The following is a 16,792-nucleotide window of genomic DNA, read 5'->3' on the forward strand; positions in this document are numbered from 1 at the left end:
CGACAATTACTCATAAAAAATCATACATTTTTGCTACTTTGTTTCTGAAATAAAATCATCTGAATCAAGGGTGTACTGTAACCCCATATTTGTCCCTGAATGATTATCCCACTTTGGAACAATCAATTCCACAGTATCAATCATTCGATCTTTTTTGTAAAATAAATCGACATTCTTAACAATGTCTTACTCATCGTCACTTTTGCTATTTTAACACGGGCATAACATGTCACGTTGTAGACTATCATTGTTATATGTAATGTATAGTCGTGATCTCCATTTATGTTCATAGCCTAACACGTGAACCGATCAGTGTTTTCTTATGATACTTAAATAATGACAGGTAATTCTTGCTTGCCAAGTTAATTTTCCCACGATTCCCGTATCTTCATGAATTTTAGTCCTCTTATTGATATATTTAGGACGGAATGAAATTGATTATCAATTTCGTAAGGAAATAAACTGACTACTGCAGACAACACTTACAAAATATTTCGTTATCAATCATCAAAATTTTCATAACAAACGACAGTTTTATAGTGTATGGATTATTTCAAGTTAGCTTTATGCTGAAGTGATTAACAGCTGCCATATATGAGGCATTTAATGTTTTATTTTCCCTGTCAAAAATTCAGAAACTGACTGAACATACTAAGGACACTATACTCATTTCCTATTCTGGACGTGTTTGATGCTCGTTAATAAGTCTGTTAGTTCTGATGTTGTATACCTTGTTTTCATTTGAGAATATGACTTACTTGGATTTACCAAGAATTTCCTGTCGTCGTTGATGAAGCAGAAGACGCTTACTCTTCCGTTACATTTTTTAGTAGCTTCCGTGTAAATCTTTCATAGTTTGCTCTAGTTTTATTGCATTTGAGTTTGCATTATTGTATTGACATGTTGGTATTTTCTTGTTGTTTTTGTTGACAGTATTTTTTATTGTTTTTCATTTCTTTAAATTTCAGCTTAATTTTATGTATCAACACAACCAATTAGGTATTCAGTGGACTAGGAATCAAACAATGGTTTAGAAATATTCTGCGTCAACAATCAATATTGCAAATATATAAAACAAAAATACATCTCCTATTATTTCAACAAGCCAATAAAAAAATAAATGACCCCGACGTGATTTGAACACGCAACCTTCTGATCTGGAGTCAGACGCGCTACCGTTGCGCCACGGAGTCCACATACCAATGCGCTTGACAATCTTATTGGAGATTGAATGGTAATTTCTTCATTAGTACAAATGTTACTTTCATATTATCTGATGTACTTCCTTATTTTGGAAAGTAGGAGCATTCCAACAAAGTCATTGCAAAATTTAACTTTAATTATCATACAACAATAACGAAACAGGTTACTCCAGCTGACATCCCATCCAACTTTTAAGGCAGAAATACCTCTGTAACAGTTACTCCAAGCCTATTGATTTTAGACTTTTTAACTACAAACAAACCCTTCAACAGATGTGTGTATATAACCTAAGAAATGTCCTTCTGTTAGCTTGTTCTGGTTCTACCACCCTTATCAATAAGTTACAAATGGGCTCATATTTACTGGCGATTAAGAAGTAAAGATTTTTTTATGAAGGATTCTAATTCTGTTTTGAAAAGCCGTCCATTAATAAAAATATAAATTACACATTTCTTATTGATTCTGATGAAATAATAACAACGCTACATATTATTTACTGAAGAAGCAGAATAAATGGTATGTAGATGGTTAAGAACTCAGAACAGCTTGTTACCAATTTTCAACTCCCTCTTCTAAAAACATTTCTTCTATAAGAACATTTGTACACCACCATACCCCATTCTTAACTGAAAGAACGTCTTCTTTCTCCTGTTACAAGAGGTTTCTTTTCCAAGGAAGATGATCGGCTTTGAAAATACTATAATGAACTATGATGAACCATATTTCGTGAAAAATATGTTCAAATCAAAGACGAAATATAGGGAGGACGAAATCATAATAATGATGAGTTTTTGTTGACAATTACCGAATAGTGCAGAAATTATACAAAGAGAATAAGACCAGGTGTTCCAGACGAATAGGCGTCTTCTACGTTATCGGCGACACTCGGCCTGTAAATCTTGCTCAATCCAAATAAATAATGTCACGTTCCAAAAAGAGGACAAAGTAAGCAACAACGTAATCACCCCATAATTAAGCGTGAAACACGTCCAGCTTCAAATCACAGAAAGAAAAAGAATATTTCTCAACGGGATCTTTGTGATGATCACTGTAAACCACCCAATAATGTTCATTTCTCTTGAAACCATGTGTTTTGAGTTTTTTGGTTTCCAACCTCTTACACAAAACCTCTTTTATAACACTTTTTACTGGAAAATAAAGACTTCATTCTCTTGTTAAAGAGTTAAAGAGTTCAGAATTGAATATAGTGACGTACATAGTGGAAATATTTTCTCACAGAAGAAACGATAAAGAAGATGAGTATGAGTGACGTACATAGTGGAAACATTTTCTCATAGAAGAAACGATAAAGAAGATGAGTATATTATGTTGCTTACATACTATTGTGGAGTGAAATGAATTCAATGTTACCGAATGTTGGTTAAGCTTTGGAAGGATTCGTAACATATTTCGGTTGTGAAACTCATTGTATGGATCAGGTAGCCTCATTAGTCAGTTCAATTATAAAACTTTTGATAATATATATATTATTACTTTTAGCTGATAATTGAATCAATAAACATCACAAATACCTAGTGATTTTCTTTCATACGGATACGAATGGTCCGTCAATGTACCTTCACCAATATCCGATGCATATTTCAATTGGGCGCAAAGGTATCTCAATGTCTTTTAAGGAGCCTACATGTACATTCTCATGTCTAGTCATACAGCACACTATGGAGATCTATATGACCGTGAACGTTTTTTTCCCGTGAAAATGTGCTTTTATTTATGTCCAAACATAGGAAATATTGGAAATTGGTATAATGAAGAAAACAAAATAGCCGTCCTTATCCCTTTAATTATTTTATGCTTGTTTTATTTTTATTTGGTTTATGTATTTCTCTCAGTTTAGTTGATAGGTGATAGACATGCATGGTTATGGAAGATTGTAAAACGCAGAAACATTGTTACAGTGTATACATATCCTGCAAATATAGTGTTCACTCTTTTTGACAAAAAATACATTGACCCCGTCGTGATTTGAACACGCAACCTTCTGATCTGGAGTCAGACGCGCTACCGTTGCGCCACGGAGTCCACACTATCACTATATGCATTGGGTTAACGATTCCTATTAAAGTATGCATAGATATCAAGTCTGAATGATGCAATGTTTGAGAGTCTGTTTAAGTTGATCTTTTAGAAACTAAGTAAACAAAATACTATATCGATAGACGGAAATATAATATCATAGTACATCATATAAGTACGTTTGTTAATTATATCGTGCAACTGCGGTAGATGAATTTGGGTGGATTGAGATTAATTTTATATTATCATATATAAATAGTTTTTTGCATCCTTCAAATTCAATATGTCGTAAGCTTGCTTGTATTATCCAACAAGATATCTCAATATATTATACTACTCAAAGTTAAATAATGAACTATGATAAACTGTATTTCGTGATAAAAAAAAACGTTCAAAACAAAGAAGAAATATAAGGAGGACGAAATCATGATAATGATGAGTTTCTGGTTGACAATTACCGAAGATACAGAAATTATACAAAGATAATAAGACCAGGTGTTCCAGACGAGTACGCGTCTTCTACGTTATCGGCGACACCCGACCTGTAATTCTTGGTCGATCCAAATAAATAATGACACGTTCCAAAAAGAGGACAAAGTAAACAACAACGTAATCACCCTATAATTAAGCATCAAACACGTCAAATCACATAAAGAAAAAGAATATTTCTCAATGGGATCTTTGTGATGATCACTGTAAACAACCCAATAATACTCCTTCACCAGCATCTCTAGCAACCATGTGTTTTCAGGATTTCTGGTTTCCGACCTCTTGCACAAAAACTCTTTTATAACACTTTTTACTGAAGAAAAGACTTCATTCTCTTGTTAAAGAGTTTAGAATTGAATATAGTGACGTACATAGTGGAAACATTTTCTCACAGAAGAAACGTTAAAGAAGATGAGTATATTATGGTGCTTATATACTGTTGTGGAGTGAAATGAATTCAATGTAACCGAATGTTTGTTAACATTGGAAGGATTCGAAACATATTTCGGTTGTGAAACTCATTGTATGGATTCGGTAGCCTCATTAGTCAGTTCAATATGGCATCATTTATAAAACTTTTGATTATATATATTTTATTACTTTTAGCTGATGATTGAATCAATAAACATCACATATACCTAGTGATTTTCTTACAATATTGATCTTCTTTCATATTGATACGAATGGTCCGTCAATGTATAGCATATACCTACACCAACATCCCATGTATATTTCAATTGGACGCAAAGGTATCTCAATGTCTTTTAAGGAGCCTACATGTACATTCTCATGTCTGGTCATACAGCACACTATGGAGATCTATATGACCGTGATTTTTTCCCCGTGAAGATGGGCTTTAATTTATGTCCAAACATAGAAAATACTGGAAATTGGTATAATGAGGTATAATGAACAAAACAAAATAGCCGTCCCTATCTCTTTAATTATTTTATGCTCGTTTTATTTTTATTTCATTTACGTATTTCTCTCAGTTAAGTTGATAAGTGATAGACATGTATGGTTATGGAAGAGTGTTTGTAAAACGCAGAAACATTGTTACAGTGTATACATATCCTACAAATATAGTGTTCACTCTTTTTAACAAAAAAATACATTGTCATTGCGGGGTGAAAAAAGAAAACGATTTAGGGTGTTGATAACATTCCACGGTGGAATGTGTTTGATAACGTGTTATACTTTCCGAGGTTCGGGATGCCGTAGGTAGCACATTTATATTGGTAAGGAGGAAAATACAGTTATGTAATGAACAAAAGTTTAATGACCCCGACGTGATTTGAACACGCAACCTTCTGATCTGGAGTCAGACGCGCTACCGTTGCGCCACGGAGTCCACACTATCAATATGTGTGTTGGGTTGACGATTCCTATCAAAGTATGCATATATATCGCGTGAGAATGATGCAATGTTTGAGAGTCTGTTTAAGTTTATCTTTTAGAAACTAAGTTAACAAAAGACTATATCGATAGCAGAAAAATATAATATCGTAGTACACCAGACAAGTATGTTTGTTAATGATATCGTGCAACTGCGGTAGATGAATTTGGGTGGATTGAGATCAATTTTACATGATCATATATAAATAGCTTTTAGCATTCTCCAATCTCAAAAAGTCGATAAACTGATAAACTGTATTTCGTGATAAAAAAACGTTCAAAACAAAGAAGAAATGTAAGGAGGACGAAATCATGATAATGATGAATTTCTGGTTGACAATTACCGAAGATACAGAAATTATACAAAGATAAGAAGACCAGGTGTTCCAGACGAGTACGCGTCTTCTACGTTATCGGCGACACCCAACCTGTAAATTTTGGCCCATGCAAATAAGTAATGACACGTTCCACAAAGAGGACAAAGTAAACAACAACATAATCACCATATAATTAAGCATCAAACACGTCCAGCTTCAAATCACAGAAAGAGAAAGAATGTTTCTTAATGGGATTCTTGTGATGACTGTAAACCACCCAATAATGTTCCTTCACCTGTATCACTTGACACCATGTGTTTTGAGGATTTTTGGTTCCGACCTCTTGCACAAAAACTATTTTATAACACTTTTTACTGAAGAAAAGACTTCATTCTCTTGTTAAAGAGTTTAGAATTGAATGTAGTGACGTACATAGTGGAAACGTTTTCTCACAGAAGAAACGTTAAAGAAGATGAGTATATTATGGTGCTTATATACTGTTGTGGAGTGAAATGAATTCAATGTAACCTAATGTTGGTTAAGCTTTGGAAGGATTCGTTACATATTTCGGTTGTGAAACTCATTGTATGGATCAGGTAGCCTCATTAGTCAGTTCAATTATAAAACTTTTGATAATATATATATTATTACTTTTAGCTGATAATTGAATCAATAAACATCACAAATACCTAGTGATTTTCTTTCATACGGATACGAATGGTCCGTCAATGTACCTTCACCAATATCCGATGCATATTTCAATTGGGCGCAAAGGTATCTCAATGTCTTTTAAGGAGCCTACATGTACATTCTCATGTCTAGTCATACAGCACACTATGGAGATCTATATGACCGTGAACGTTTTTTTCCCGTGAAAATGTGCTTTTATTTATGTCCAAACATAGGAAATATTGGAAATTGGTATAATGAAGAAAACAAAATAGCCGTCCTTATCCCTTTAATTATTTTATGCTTGTTTTATTTTTATTTGGTTTATGTATTTCTCTCAGTTTAGTTGATAGGTGATAGACATGCATGGTTATGGAAGATTGTAAAACGCAGAAACATTGTTACAGTGTATACATATCCTGCAAATATAGTGTTCACTCTTTTTGACAAAAAATACATTGACCCCGTCGTGATTTGAACACGCAACCTTCTGATCTGGAGTCAGACGCGCTACCGTTGCGCCACGGAGTCCACACTATCACTATATGCATTGGGTTAACGATTCCTATTAAAGTATGCATAGATATCAAGTCTGAATGATGCAATGTTTGAGAGTCTGTTTAAGTTGATCTTTTAGAAACTAAGTAAACAAAATACTATATCGATAGACGGAAATATAATATCATAGTACATCATATAAGTACGTTTGTTAATTATATCGTGCAACTGCGGTAGATGAATTTGGGTGGATTGAGATTAATTTTATATTATCATATATAAATAGTTTTTTGCATCCTTCAAATTCAATATGTCGTAAGCTTGCTTGTATTATCCAACAAGATATCTCAATGTATTATACTACTCAAAGTTAAATAATGAACTATGATAAACTGTATTTCGTGATAAAAAAAACGTTCAAAACAAAGAAGAAATATAAGGAGGACGAAATCATGATAATGATGAGTTTCTGGTTGACAATTACCGAAGATACAGAAATTATACAAAGATAATAAGACCAGGTGTTCCAGACGAGTACGCGTCTTCTACGTTATCGGCGACACCCGACCTGTAAATCTTGGTCGATCCAAATAAATAATGACACGTTCCAAAAAGAGGACAAAGTAAACAACAACGTAATCACCCTATAATTAAGCATCAAACACGTCAAATCACATAAAGAAAAAGAATATTTCTCAATGGGATCTTTGTGATGATCACTGTAAACAACCCAATAATACTCCTTCACCAGCATCTCTAGCAACCATGTGTTTTCAGGATTTCTGGTTTCCGACCTCTTGCACAAAAACTCTTTTATAACACTTTTTACTGAAGAAAAGACTTCATTCTCTTGTTAAAGAGTTTAGAATTGAATATAGTGACGTACATAGTGGAAACATTTTCTCACAGAAGAAACGTTAAAGAAGATGAGTATATTATGGTGCTTATATACTGTTGTGGAGTGAAATGAATTCAATGTAACCGAATGTTTGTTAACATTGGAAGGATTCGAAACATATTTCGGTTGTGAAACTCATTGTATGGATTCGGTAGCCTCATTAGTCAGTTCAATATGGCATCATTTATAAAACTTTTGATTATATATATTTTATTACTTTTAGCTGATGATTGATTCGATAAACATCACATATACCTAGTGATTTTCTTACAATATTGATCTTCTTTCATATTGATACGAATGGTCCGTCAATGTATAGCATATACCTTCACCAATATCCGATGTATATTTCAATTGGACGCAAAGGTATCTCACTGTCTTTTAAGGAGCCTACATGTACATTCTCATGTCTGGTCATACAGCACACTATGGAGATCTATATGACCGTGATTTTTTCCCGTGAAGATGGGCTTTAATTTATGTCCAAACATAGAAAATACTGGAAATTGGTATAATGAGGTATAATGAACAAAACAAAATAGCCGTCCCTATCTCTTTAATTATTTTATGCTCGTTTTATTTTTATTTCATTTACGTATTTCTCTCAGTTAAGTTGATAAGTGATAGACATGTATGGTTATGGAAGAGTGTTTGTAAAACGCAGAAACATTGTTACAGTGTATACATATCCTACAAATATAGTGTTCACTCTTTTTAACAAAAAAATACATTGTCATTGCGGGGTGAAAAAAGAAAACGATTTAGGGTGTTGATAACATTCCACGGTGGAATGTGTTTGATAACGTGTTATACTTTCCGAGGTTCGGGATGCCGTAGGTAGCACATTTATATTGGTAAGGAGGAAAATACAGTTATGTAATGAACAAAAGTTTAATGACCCCGACGTGATTTGAACACGCAACCTTCTGATCTGGAGTCAGACGCGCTACCGTTGCGCCACGGAGTCCACACTATCAATATGTGTATTGGGTTGACGATTCCTATCAAAGTATGCATATATATCGCGTGAGAATGATGCAATGTTTGAGAGTCTGTTTAAGTTTATCTTTTAGAAACTAAGTTAACAAAAGACTATATCGATAGCAGAAAAATATAATATCGTAGTACACCAGACAAGTATGTTTGTTAATGATATCGTGCAACTGCGGTAGATGAATTTGGGTGGATTGAGATCAATTTTACATGATCATATATAAATAGCTTTTAGCATTCTCCAATCTCAAAAAGTCGATAAACTGATAAACTGTATTTCGTGATAAAAAAACGTTCAAAACAAAGAAGAAATGTAAGGAGGACGAAATCATGATAATGATGAATTTCTGGTTGACAATTACCGAAGATACAGAAATTATACAAAGATAAGAAGACCAGGTGTTCCAGACGAGTACGCGTCTTCTACGTTATCGGCGACACCCAACCTGTAAATTTTGGCCCATGCAAATAAGTAATGACACGTTCCACAAAGAGGACAAAGTAAACAACAACATAATCACCATATAATTAAGCATCAAACACGTCCAGCTTCAAATCACAGAAAGAGAAAGAATGTTTCTTAATGGGATTCTTGTGATGACTGTAAACCACCCAATAATGTTCCTTCACCTGTATCACTTGACACCATGTGTTTTGAGGATTTTTGGTTCCGACCTCTTGCACAAAAACTATTTTATAACACTTTTTACTGAAGAAAAGACTTCATTCTCTTGTTAAAGAGTTTAGAATTGAATGTAGTGACGTACATAGTGGAAACGTTTTCTCACAGAAGAAACGTTAAAGAAGATGAGTATATTATGGTGCTTATATACTGTTGTGGAGTGAAATGAATTCAATGTAACCTAATGTTGGTTAAGCTTTGGAAGGATTCGTTACATATTTCGGTTGTGAAACTCATTGTATGGATCAGGTAGCCTCATTAGTCAGTTCAATTATAAAACTTTTGATAATATATATATTATTACTTTTAGCTGATAATTGAATCAATAAACATCACAAATACCTAGTGATTTTCTTTCATACGGATACGAATGGTCCGTCAATGTACCTTCACCAATATCCGATGCATATTTCAATTGGGCGCAAAGGTATCTCAATGTCTTTTAAGGAGCCTACATGTACATTCTCATGTCTAGTCATACAGCACACTATGGAGATCTATATGACCGTGAACGTTTTTTTCCCGTGAAAATGTGCTTTTATTTATGTCCAAACATAGGAAATATTGGAAATTGGTATAATGAAGAAAACAAAATAGCCATCCTTATCCCTTTAATTATTTTATGCTTGTTTTATTTTTATTTGGTTTATGTATTTCTCTCAGTTTAGTTGATAGGTGATAGACATGCATGGTTATGGAAGATTGTAAAACGCAGAAACATTGTTACAGTGTATACATATCCTGCAAATATAGTGTTCACTCTTTTTGACAAAAAATACATTGACCCCGTCGTGATTTGAACACGCAACCTTCTGATCTGGAGTCAGACGCGCTACCGTTGCGCCACGGAGTCCACACTATCACTATATGCATTGGGTTAACGATTCCTATTAAAGTATGCATAGATATCAAGTCTGAATGATGCAATGTTTGAGAGTCTGTTTAAGTTGATCTTTTAGAAACTAAGTAAACAAAATACTATATCGATAGACGGAAATATAATATCATAGTACATCATATAAGTACGTTTGTTAATTATATCGTGCAACTGCGGTAGATGAATTTGGGTGGATTGAGATTAATTTTATATTATCATATATAAATAGTTTTTTGCATCCTTCAAATTCAATATGTCGTAAGCTTGCTTGTATTATCCAACAAGATATCTCAATGTATTATACTACTCAAAGTTAAATAATGAACTATGATAAACTGTATTTCGTGATAAAAAAACGTTCAAAACAAAGAAGAAATATAAGGAGGACGAAATCATGATAATGATGAGTTTCTGGTTGACAATTACCGAAGATACAGAAATTATACAAAGATAATAAGACCAGGTGTTCCAGACGAGTACGCGTCTTCTACGTTATCGGCGACACCCGACCTGTAAATCTTGGTCGATCCAAATAAATAATGACACGTTCCAAAAAGAGGACAAAGTAAACAACAACGTAATCACCCTATAATTAAGCATCAAACACGTCAAATCACATAAAGAAAAAGAATATTTCTCAATGGGATCTTTGTGATGATCACTGTAAACAACCCAATAATACTCCTTCACCAGCATCTCTAGCAACCATGTGTTTTCAGGATTTCTGGTTTCCGACCTCTTGCACAAAAACTCTTTTATAACACTTTTTACTGAAGAAAAGACTTCATTCTCTTGTTAAAGAGTTTAGAATTGAATATAGTGACGTACATAGTGGAAACATTTTCTCACAGAAGAAACGTTAAAGAAGATGAGTATATTATGGTGCTTATATACTGTTGTGGAGTGAAATGAATTCAATGTAACCGAATGTTTGTTAACATTGGAAGGATTCGAAACATATTTCGGTTGTGAAACTCATTGTATGGATTCGGTAGCCTCATTAGTCAGTTCAATATGGCATCATTTATAAAACTTTTGATTATATATATTTTATTACTTTTAGCTGATGATTGATTCGATAAACATCACATATACCTAGTGATTTTCTTACAATATTGATCTTCTTTCATATTGATACGAATGGTCCGTCAATGTATAGCATATACCTTCACCAATATCCGATGTATATTTCAATTGGACGCAAAGGTATCTCACTGTCTTTTAAGGAGCCTACATGTACATTCTCATGTCTGGTCATACAGCACACTATGGAGATCTATATGACCGTGATTTTTTCCCCGTGAAGATGGGCTTTAATTTATGTCCAAACATAGAAAATACTGGAAATTGGTATAATGAGGTATAATGAACAAAACAAAATAGCCGTCCCTATCTCTTTAATTATTTTATGCTCGTTTTATTTTTATTTCATTTACGTATTTCTCTCAGTTAAGTTGATAAGTGATAGACATGTATGGTTATGGAAGAGTGTTTGTAAAACGCAGAAACATTGTTACAGTGTATACATATCCTACAAATATAGTGTTCACTCTTTTTAACAAAAAAATACATTGTCATTGCGGGGTGAAAAAAGAAAACGATTTAGGGTGTTGATAACATTCCACGGTGGAATGTGTTTGATAACGTGTTATACTTTCCGAGGTTCGGGATGCCGTAGGTAGCACATTTATATTGGTAAGGAGGAAAATACAGTTATGTAATGAACAAAAGTTTAATGACCCCGACGTGATTTGAACACGCAACCTTCTGATCTGGAGTCAGACGCGCTACCGTTGCGCCACGGAGTCCACACTATCAATATGTGTATTGGGTTGACGATTCCTATCAAAGTATGCATATATATCGCGTGAGAATGATGCAATGTTTGAGAGTCTGTTTAAGTTTATCTTTTAGAAACTAAGTTAACAAAAGACTATATCGATAGCAGAAAAATATAATATCGTAGTACACCAGACAAGTATGTTTGTTAATGATATCGTGCAACTGCGGTAGATGAATTTGGGTGGATTGAGATCAATTTTACATGATCATATATAAATAGCTTTTAGCATTCTCCAATCTCAAAAAGTCGATAAACTGATAAACTGTATTTCGTGATAAAAAAACGTTCAAAACAAAGAAGAAATGTAAGGAGGACGAAATCATGATAATGATGAATTTCTGGTTGACAATTACCGAAGATACAGAAATTATACAAAGATAAGAAGACCAGGTGTTCCAGACGAGTACGCGTCTTCTACGTTATCGGCGACACCCAACCTGTAATTTTTGGCCCATGCAAATAAGTAATGACACGTTCCACAAAGAGGACAAAGTAAACAACAACATAATCACCATATAATTAAGCATCAAACACGTCCAGCTTCAAATCACAGAAAGAGAAAGAATGTTTCTTAATGGGATTCTTGTGATGACTGTAAACCACCCAATAATGTTCCTTCACCTGTATCACTTGACACCATGTGTTTTGAGGATTTTTGGTTCCGACCTCTTGCACAAAAACTATTTTATAACACTTTTTACTGAAGAAAAGACTTCATTCTCTTGTTAAAGAGTTTAGAATTGAATGTAGTGACGTACATAGTGGAAACGTTTTCTCACAGAAGAAACGTTAAAGAAGATGAGTATATTATGGTGCTTATATACTGTTGTGGAGTGAAATGAATTCAATGTAACCTAATGTTGGTTAAGCTTTGGAAGGATTCGTTACATATTTCGGTTGTGAATCTCATGGATTCGGTAGCCTCATTAGTCAGTTCAATATGGTATCATTTATAAAACTTTTGATTATATATATTTCATTACTTTTAGCTGATGATTGTCGATAAACATTACAAATACCTAGTGATTTTCTTACAATATTGATCTTCTTTCATATTGATACGAATGGTCCGTCAATGTATAGCATATACCTACACCAACATCCCATGTATATTTCAATTGGACGCAAAGGTATCTCAATGTCTTTTAAGGAGCCTACATGTACATTCTCATGTCTGGTCATACAGCACACTATGGAGATCTATATGACCGTTATTTTTTCCCCGTGAAGATGGGCTTTAATTTATGTCCAAACATAGAAAATACTGGAAATTGGTATAATGAAGAAAACGAAATAGCCGTCCTTATCTCTTTAATTATTTTATGCTCGTTTTATTTTTATTTGATTTACGTATTTCTCTCAGTTAAGTTGATAGGTGATAGACATGTATGGTTATGGAAGAGTGTTTGTAAAACGCAGTAACATTGTTATTGTGTAAATATATCAAACAAATATAGTGTTTACTCTTTTTAACCAAAAATGCATTGACCCCGACGTGATATGAACACGCAACCTTCTGATCTGGAGTCAAACGCGCCACCGTTGCGCCACGGAGTCCACACTATCTATATGTGTATTGGGTGTTTAAGTTTATCATTCAGAAACTAAGTAAACAAAATACTATATCGATAGCAGAAAATATAATATCACATTACATCAGATAATTATGCTTGTTAATGATATCGTGCAACTGCGGTAGATGAATTTGGGTGGATTTAGATAAATTTTACATTATCATATTTAAATAGTTTTTTGCATCCTTCAAACTCAATAAGTCTTAAGCTTGCATGTATTATTCAACAAGATATCTCAATGTGATGAATCCGACGTTGCGGATCTGTCTGATATGGAGTTAGGCGCCCACCTACTATCATATGGAGAATATGTGGTTTTAATTAATTAAAAAGAGGGTTATAGTTCAATTATGAAATATTCTGATTCTAATATTTCTGTTCATAGATGCTGTATACATATTACAAATTATTCATTTTCACGTCTTTCGAAAACAATAAAATAGTAATTCCCCACATGAATTAATTATATTTGTCCGTCACCAGGCATCACAAATTTTAGTTAACACCATATTTTACATCGTAGACAATTACTAGAAATATGACACTGTGAGTGACATCTGTAGATCAAATCTGATGCAATTTACCTGTGCTTAACTATTATATGTATGGTGCTTGTTCACGAACATGATTTTTGCTCTGTGTTTAACATACAAATATATTTATATTAAAGCAAACCCAGAAAATCACGCCATTAAGTCTAAGAGTCTTCTCTTTTAACAGATGTATGCTTTTGTTTAATTCATTTATGGCCATAGTATATATATTATACATTTTTATTGAGATTTTTTGGTATTATAAGTGTTTGATTGACCAGTTAAATCAATATTATGAATATCGTGATTCGTTCTGATATTACTAGATTGTGCAAAAGACACACAACTGAAAAGCTCCCTTAAATACAACTTCAGAGTTAAATACGATATAGCCAAACATTGAAGTGAACTTCATCATACAACTGTTTTGTCCTTCTAGGCCTCAGTAGTAATGCTTAGGGTCTAGATTTTATACCTAGGAAGCGAATGATGAAAATTCGAAGAAAACAATTAGTGAACATTTAGAAGAGAAAGTGCACTGGGCCCATAATTCAGTAAATCTCGTAAATTTCAAATCTCTGATAATTTTATGACAACGTAAAGTTTATGAATGTGATCAAAATATTTTGAATAAAAGAAATATAGTGTAATGACCCCGACGTGATTTGAACACGCAACCTTCTGATCTGGAGTCAGACGCGCTACCGTTGCGCCACGGAGTCCTCATGAATGTAACTCTTCCTTCAGAAAATACCGTTTTTCAATCTAGTACAGTCAAAAATTTCCATTCATGTTAATAAAATCTAAAGCATTTCTTTTAAACAATATCGATTCCTGTTCAAATCTTCTATTTTTTTTCCTTCAAACTGCTATTTTTTTCGTTTGATTATTCTTGAGTAACTCCTATGATTATCATAGTAAATACCATAATGTAATACTGGTATCATGTTTCCCAATTTTCCTATCGTTAAAGAGTAAAGAAAATGGTGTGGTTTGGGAATTTGGCTGCAATAAGGAAGCAAAAGAGAACCAAATGGAGTTAGGATGATTTTTTCCGTTATAAAGGGCCACTGGTATCCCTGTTTTTTTCTGATTTTTAAGGTTACAGAAGAAGGAAACGTGGTTATATAGAGACTTTTCCACTCAGAAGCAATGGAGTATCATGATGGTACCGTTGTTATTTATCAGTTTATAAGTCACTTACATTGTTTATGTCAATAATTTTCTAAGCTGGCCTACATACATGGTTATTCTGAACAAAATGTATGCTACAGGGTTTGTTTAAGTAGTGTTGTGTAGTTTTTGGTTCTTGTAAATCTATCCAAGCAAATTATTTTGTTTCCCAAAATTATTAATGATTTACAAAATATCTTTGTCATCACTAAAAAGAAAGAGAACCTGCCTGAAAAATTTCCATATCGGCCATTCTGATTCTTTCATACAACTGGAAAACGTATCACATTAAGACAAAGCGTATAATTACTGGAAATATGGTGGGATGGGCATCTGCATGGGGTTCTGAGTTGTACCTTTAAAATAAAGAAAACTTCCCAACAATCAAACTACCCAATACCAAGGTAACCCTGATAGATGTCACAGTTGAGAGATTTTTAAGTGGATTGGCAATATAAACGTTTTATAATCGCCGTCTGGATTTTATAAGGGAAAAATTCTATTTCCATGTTCGGTAGAAACTTTGGCACGTGCAATACTCCTTATCTTGTGTCATATCTTCGTTAGTCAAGTTTTATTTTCAGAACACGACTTCACTTGGGCTGATCTAGAGTTACATGGCGGCTGTCGACGTTGAATCAGAGCACACTTACCTTTCCGGAACAATATAGAGAATAATTCCCCTGTTTTTATCTTGCCTTTGTTTGATCGTCTGTGTGTTAGAGTTACCTGTAAAATTATGCTGATATTTTTCAGTCCACTTTTGTACAACCATGTTAGCCTCTTAGAATCAGGTCAACCTTCAGATACAAGGAAATGTTACAGAAACGTGCAGCATGTTTAGATATATATTTTTATATTTCAAGACGTTATAGATTGTTATAAAGATTTGGATTCGAAGCGAAAACTGACAGATTTAGCATGCTATATTGATTTAGCATCAGATCATATTGAATGATGATGTAAAGAAATAAAATTATCACCACAGCTATCAATCATCGAACAGGTGACATAGATATTGAAAAGGGTCACAAATATGAATAAAAATGCCTGTATAGGTGATATTGTTTTTGGTAAAAATGTTGTTCATGAGATCTGAAACTATTGACCATAAGGTAAACTGAAACTTATTATTTTATGTACATTAAATGTATCATAGTCCCCATCATCACATACCCAAAAATGTTTTGTAATTAATCTTGTGTATTACATTTTATGAAATAATGTTGATTTTTTCCATGTCTCGGTCACGATATTGTGTACCACATGTATTAAATGATGTTGATTCTGTCCACGTGTAATCTACTCTCTCTGTCACGATATTGTGTACCACATGTATGAAATGATGTTGATTCTGTCCACGTGTAATCTACTCTCTGTCACGATATTGTGTACCACATGTATGAAATGATTATTTAATTTGTCCACGTGTAATCTACTCTCTCTGTCACGATATTGTGTAACACATGTATGAAATTATGTTGATTCTGTCCATGTGTAATCTACTCTCTCTGTCACGATATTGTGTAACACATGTATGAAATGATGTTGATTCTGTCCACGTATAATCTACTCTCTCTGTCACGATATTGTGTAACACATGTATGAAAT

The 16,792-nt window shown here is 33.5% G+C and overlaps 9 non-coding genes across 9 annotated transcripts; all 9 read right to left on the minus strand.

The window, feature by feature from the left end:
• Positions 1–1,121: 1,121 nt before the first annotated feature.
• Positions 1,122–1,193, minus strand: Trnaw-cca (transfer RNA tryptophan (anticodon CCA)). Its single transcript has one exon. It is a non-coding gene; the product is annotated as a tRNA-Trp (tRNA).
• A 1,981-nt stretch (positions 1,194–3,174) lies between these two features.
• On the minus strand, positions 3,175–3,246 carry Trnaw-cca (transfer RNA tryptophan (anticodon CCA)). The gene has a single exon. It is a non-coding gene; the product is annotated as a tRNA-Trp (tRNA).
• Positions 3,247–5,008: 1,762 nt separating this feature from the next.
• On the minus strand, positions 5,009–5,080 carry Trnaw-cca (transfer RNA tryptophan (anticodon CCA)). The gene has a single exon. It is a non-coding gene; the product is annotated as a tRNA-Trp (tRNA).
• Positions 5,081–6,569: 1,489 nt separating this feature from the next.
• On the minus strand, positions 6,570–6,641 carry Trnaw-cca (transfer RNA tryptophan (anticodon CCA)). Its single transcript has one exon. It is a non-coding gene; the product is annotated as a tRNA-Trp (tRNA).
• Positions 6,642–8,401: 1,760 nt separating this feature from the next.
• On the minus strand, positions 8,402–8,473 carry Trnaw-cca (transfer RNA tryptophan (anticodon CCA)). The gene has a single exon. It is a non-coding gene; the product is annotated as a tRNA-Trp (tRNA).
• A 1,489-nt stretch (positions 8,474–9,962) lies between these two features.
• On the minus strand, positions 9,963–10,034 carry Trnaw-cca (transfer RNA tryptophan (anticodon CCA)). Its single transcript has one exon. It is a non-coding gene; the product is annotated as a tRNA-Trp (tRNA).
• A 1,760-nt stretch (positions 10,035–11,794) lies between these two features.
• Positions 11,795–11,866, minus strand: Trnaw-cca (transfer RNA tryptophan (anticodon CCA)). The gene has a single exon. It is a non-coding gene; the product is annotated as a tRNA-Trp (tRNA).
• A 1,520-nt stretch (positions 11,867–13,386) lies between these two features.
• Trnaw-cca (transfer RNA tryptophan (anticodon CCA)) lies at positions 13,387–13,458 on the minus strand. Its single transcript has one exon. It is a non-coding gene; the product is annotated as a tRNA-Trp (tRNA).
• A 1,200-nt stretch (positions 13,459–14,658) lies between these two features.
• Positions 14,659–14,730, minus strand: Trnaw-cca (transfer RNA tryptophan (anticodon CCA)). Its single transcript has one exon. It is a non-coding gene; the product is annotated as a tRNA-Trp (tRNA).
• Between the last annotated feature and the right edge of the window lie 2,062 nt (positions 14,731–16,792).

The sequence above is a fragment of the Ylistrum balloti genome, unplaced genomic scaffold, assembly GCF_031769215.1.
Source record: "Ylistrum balloti isolate Yb309-2 unplaced genomic scaffold, AGI_CSIRO_Ybal_v1 Utg369882, whole genome shotgun sequence".
NCBI classification, from domain to species: Eukaryota; Metazoa; Mollusca; class Bivalvia; order Pectinida; family Pectinidae; genus Ylistrum; species Ylistrum balloti.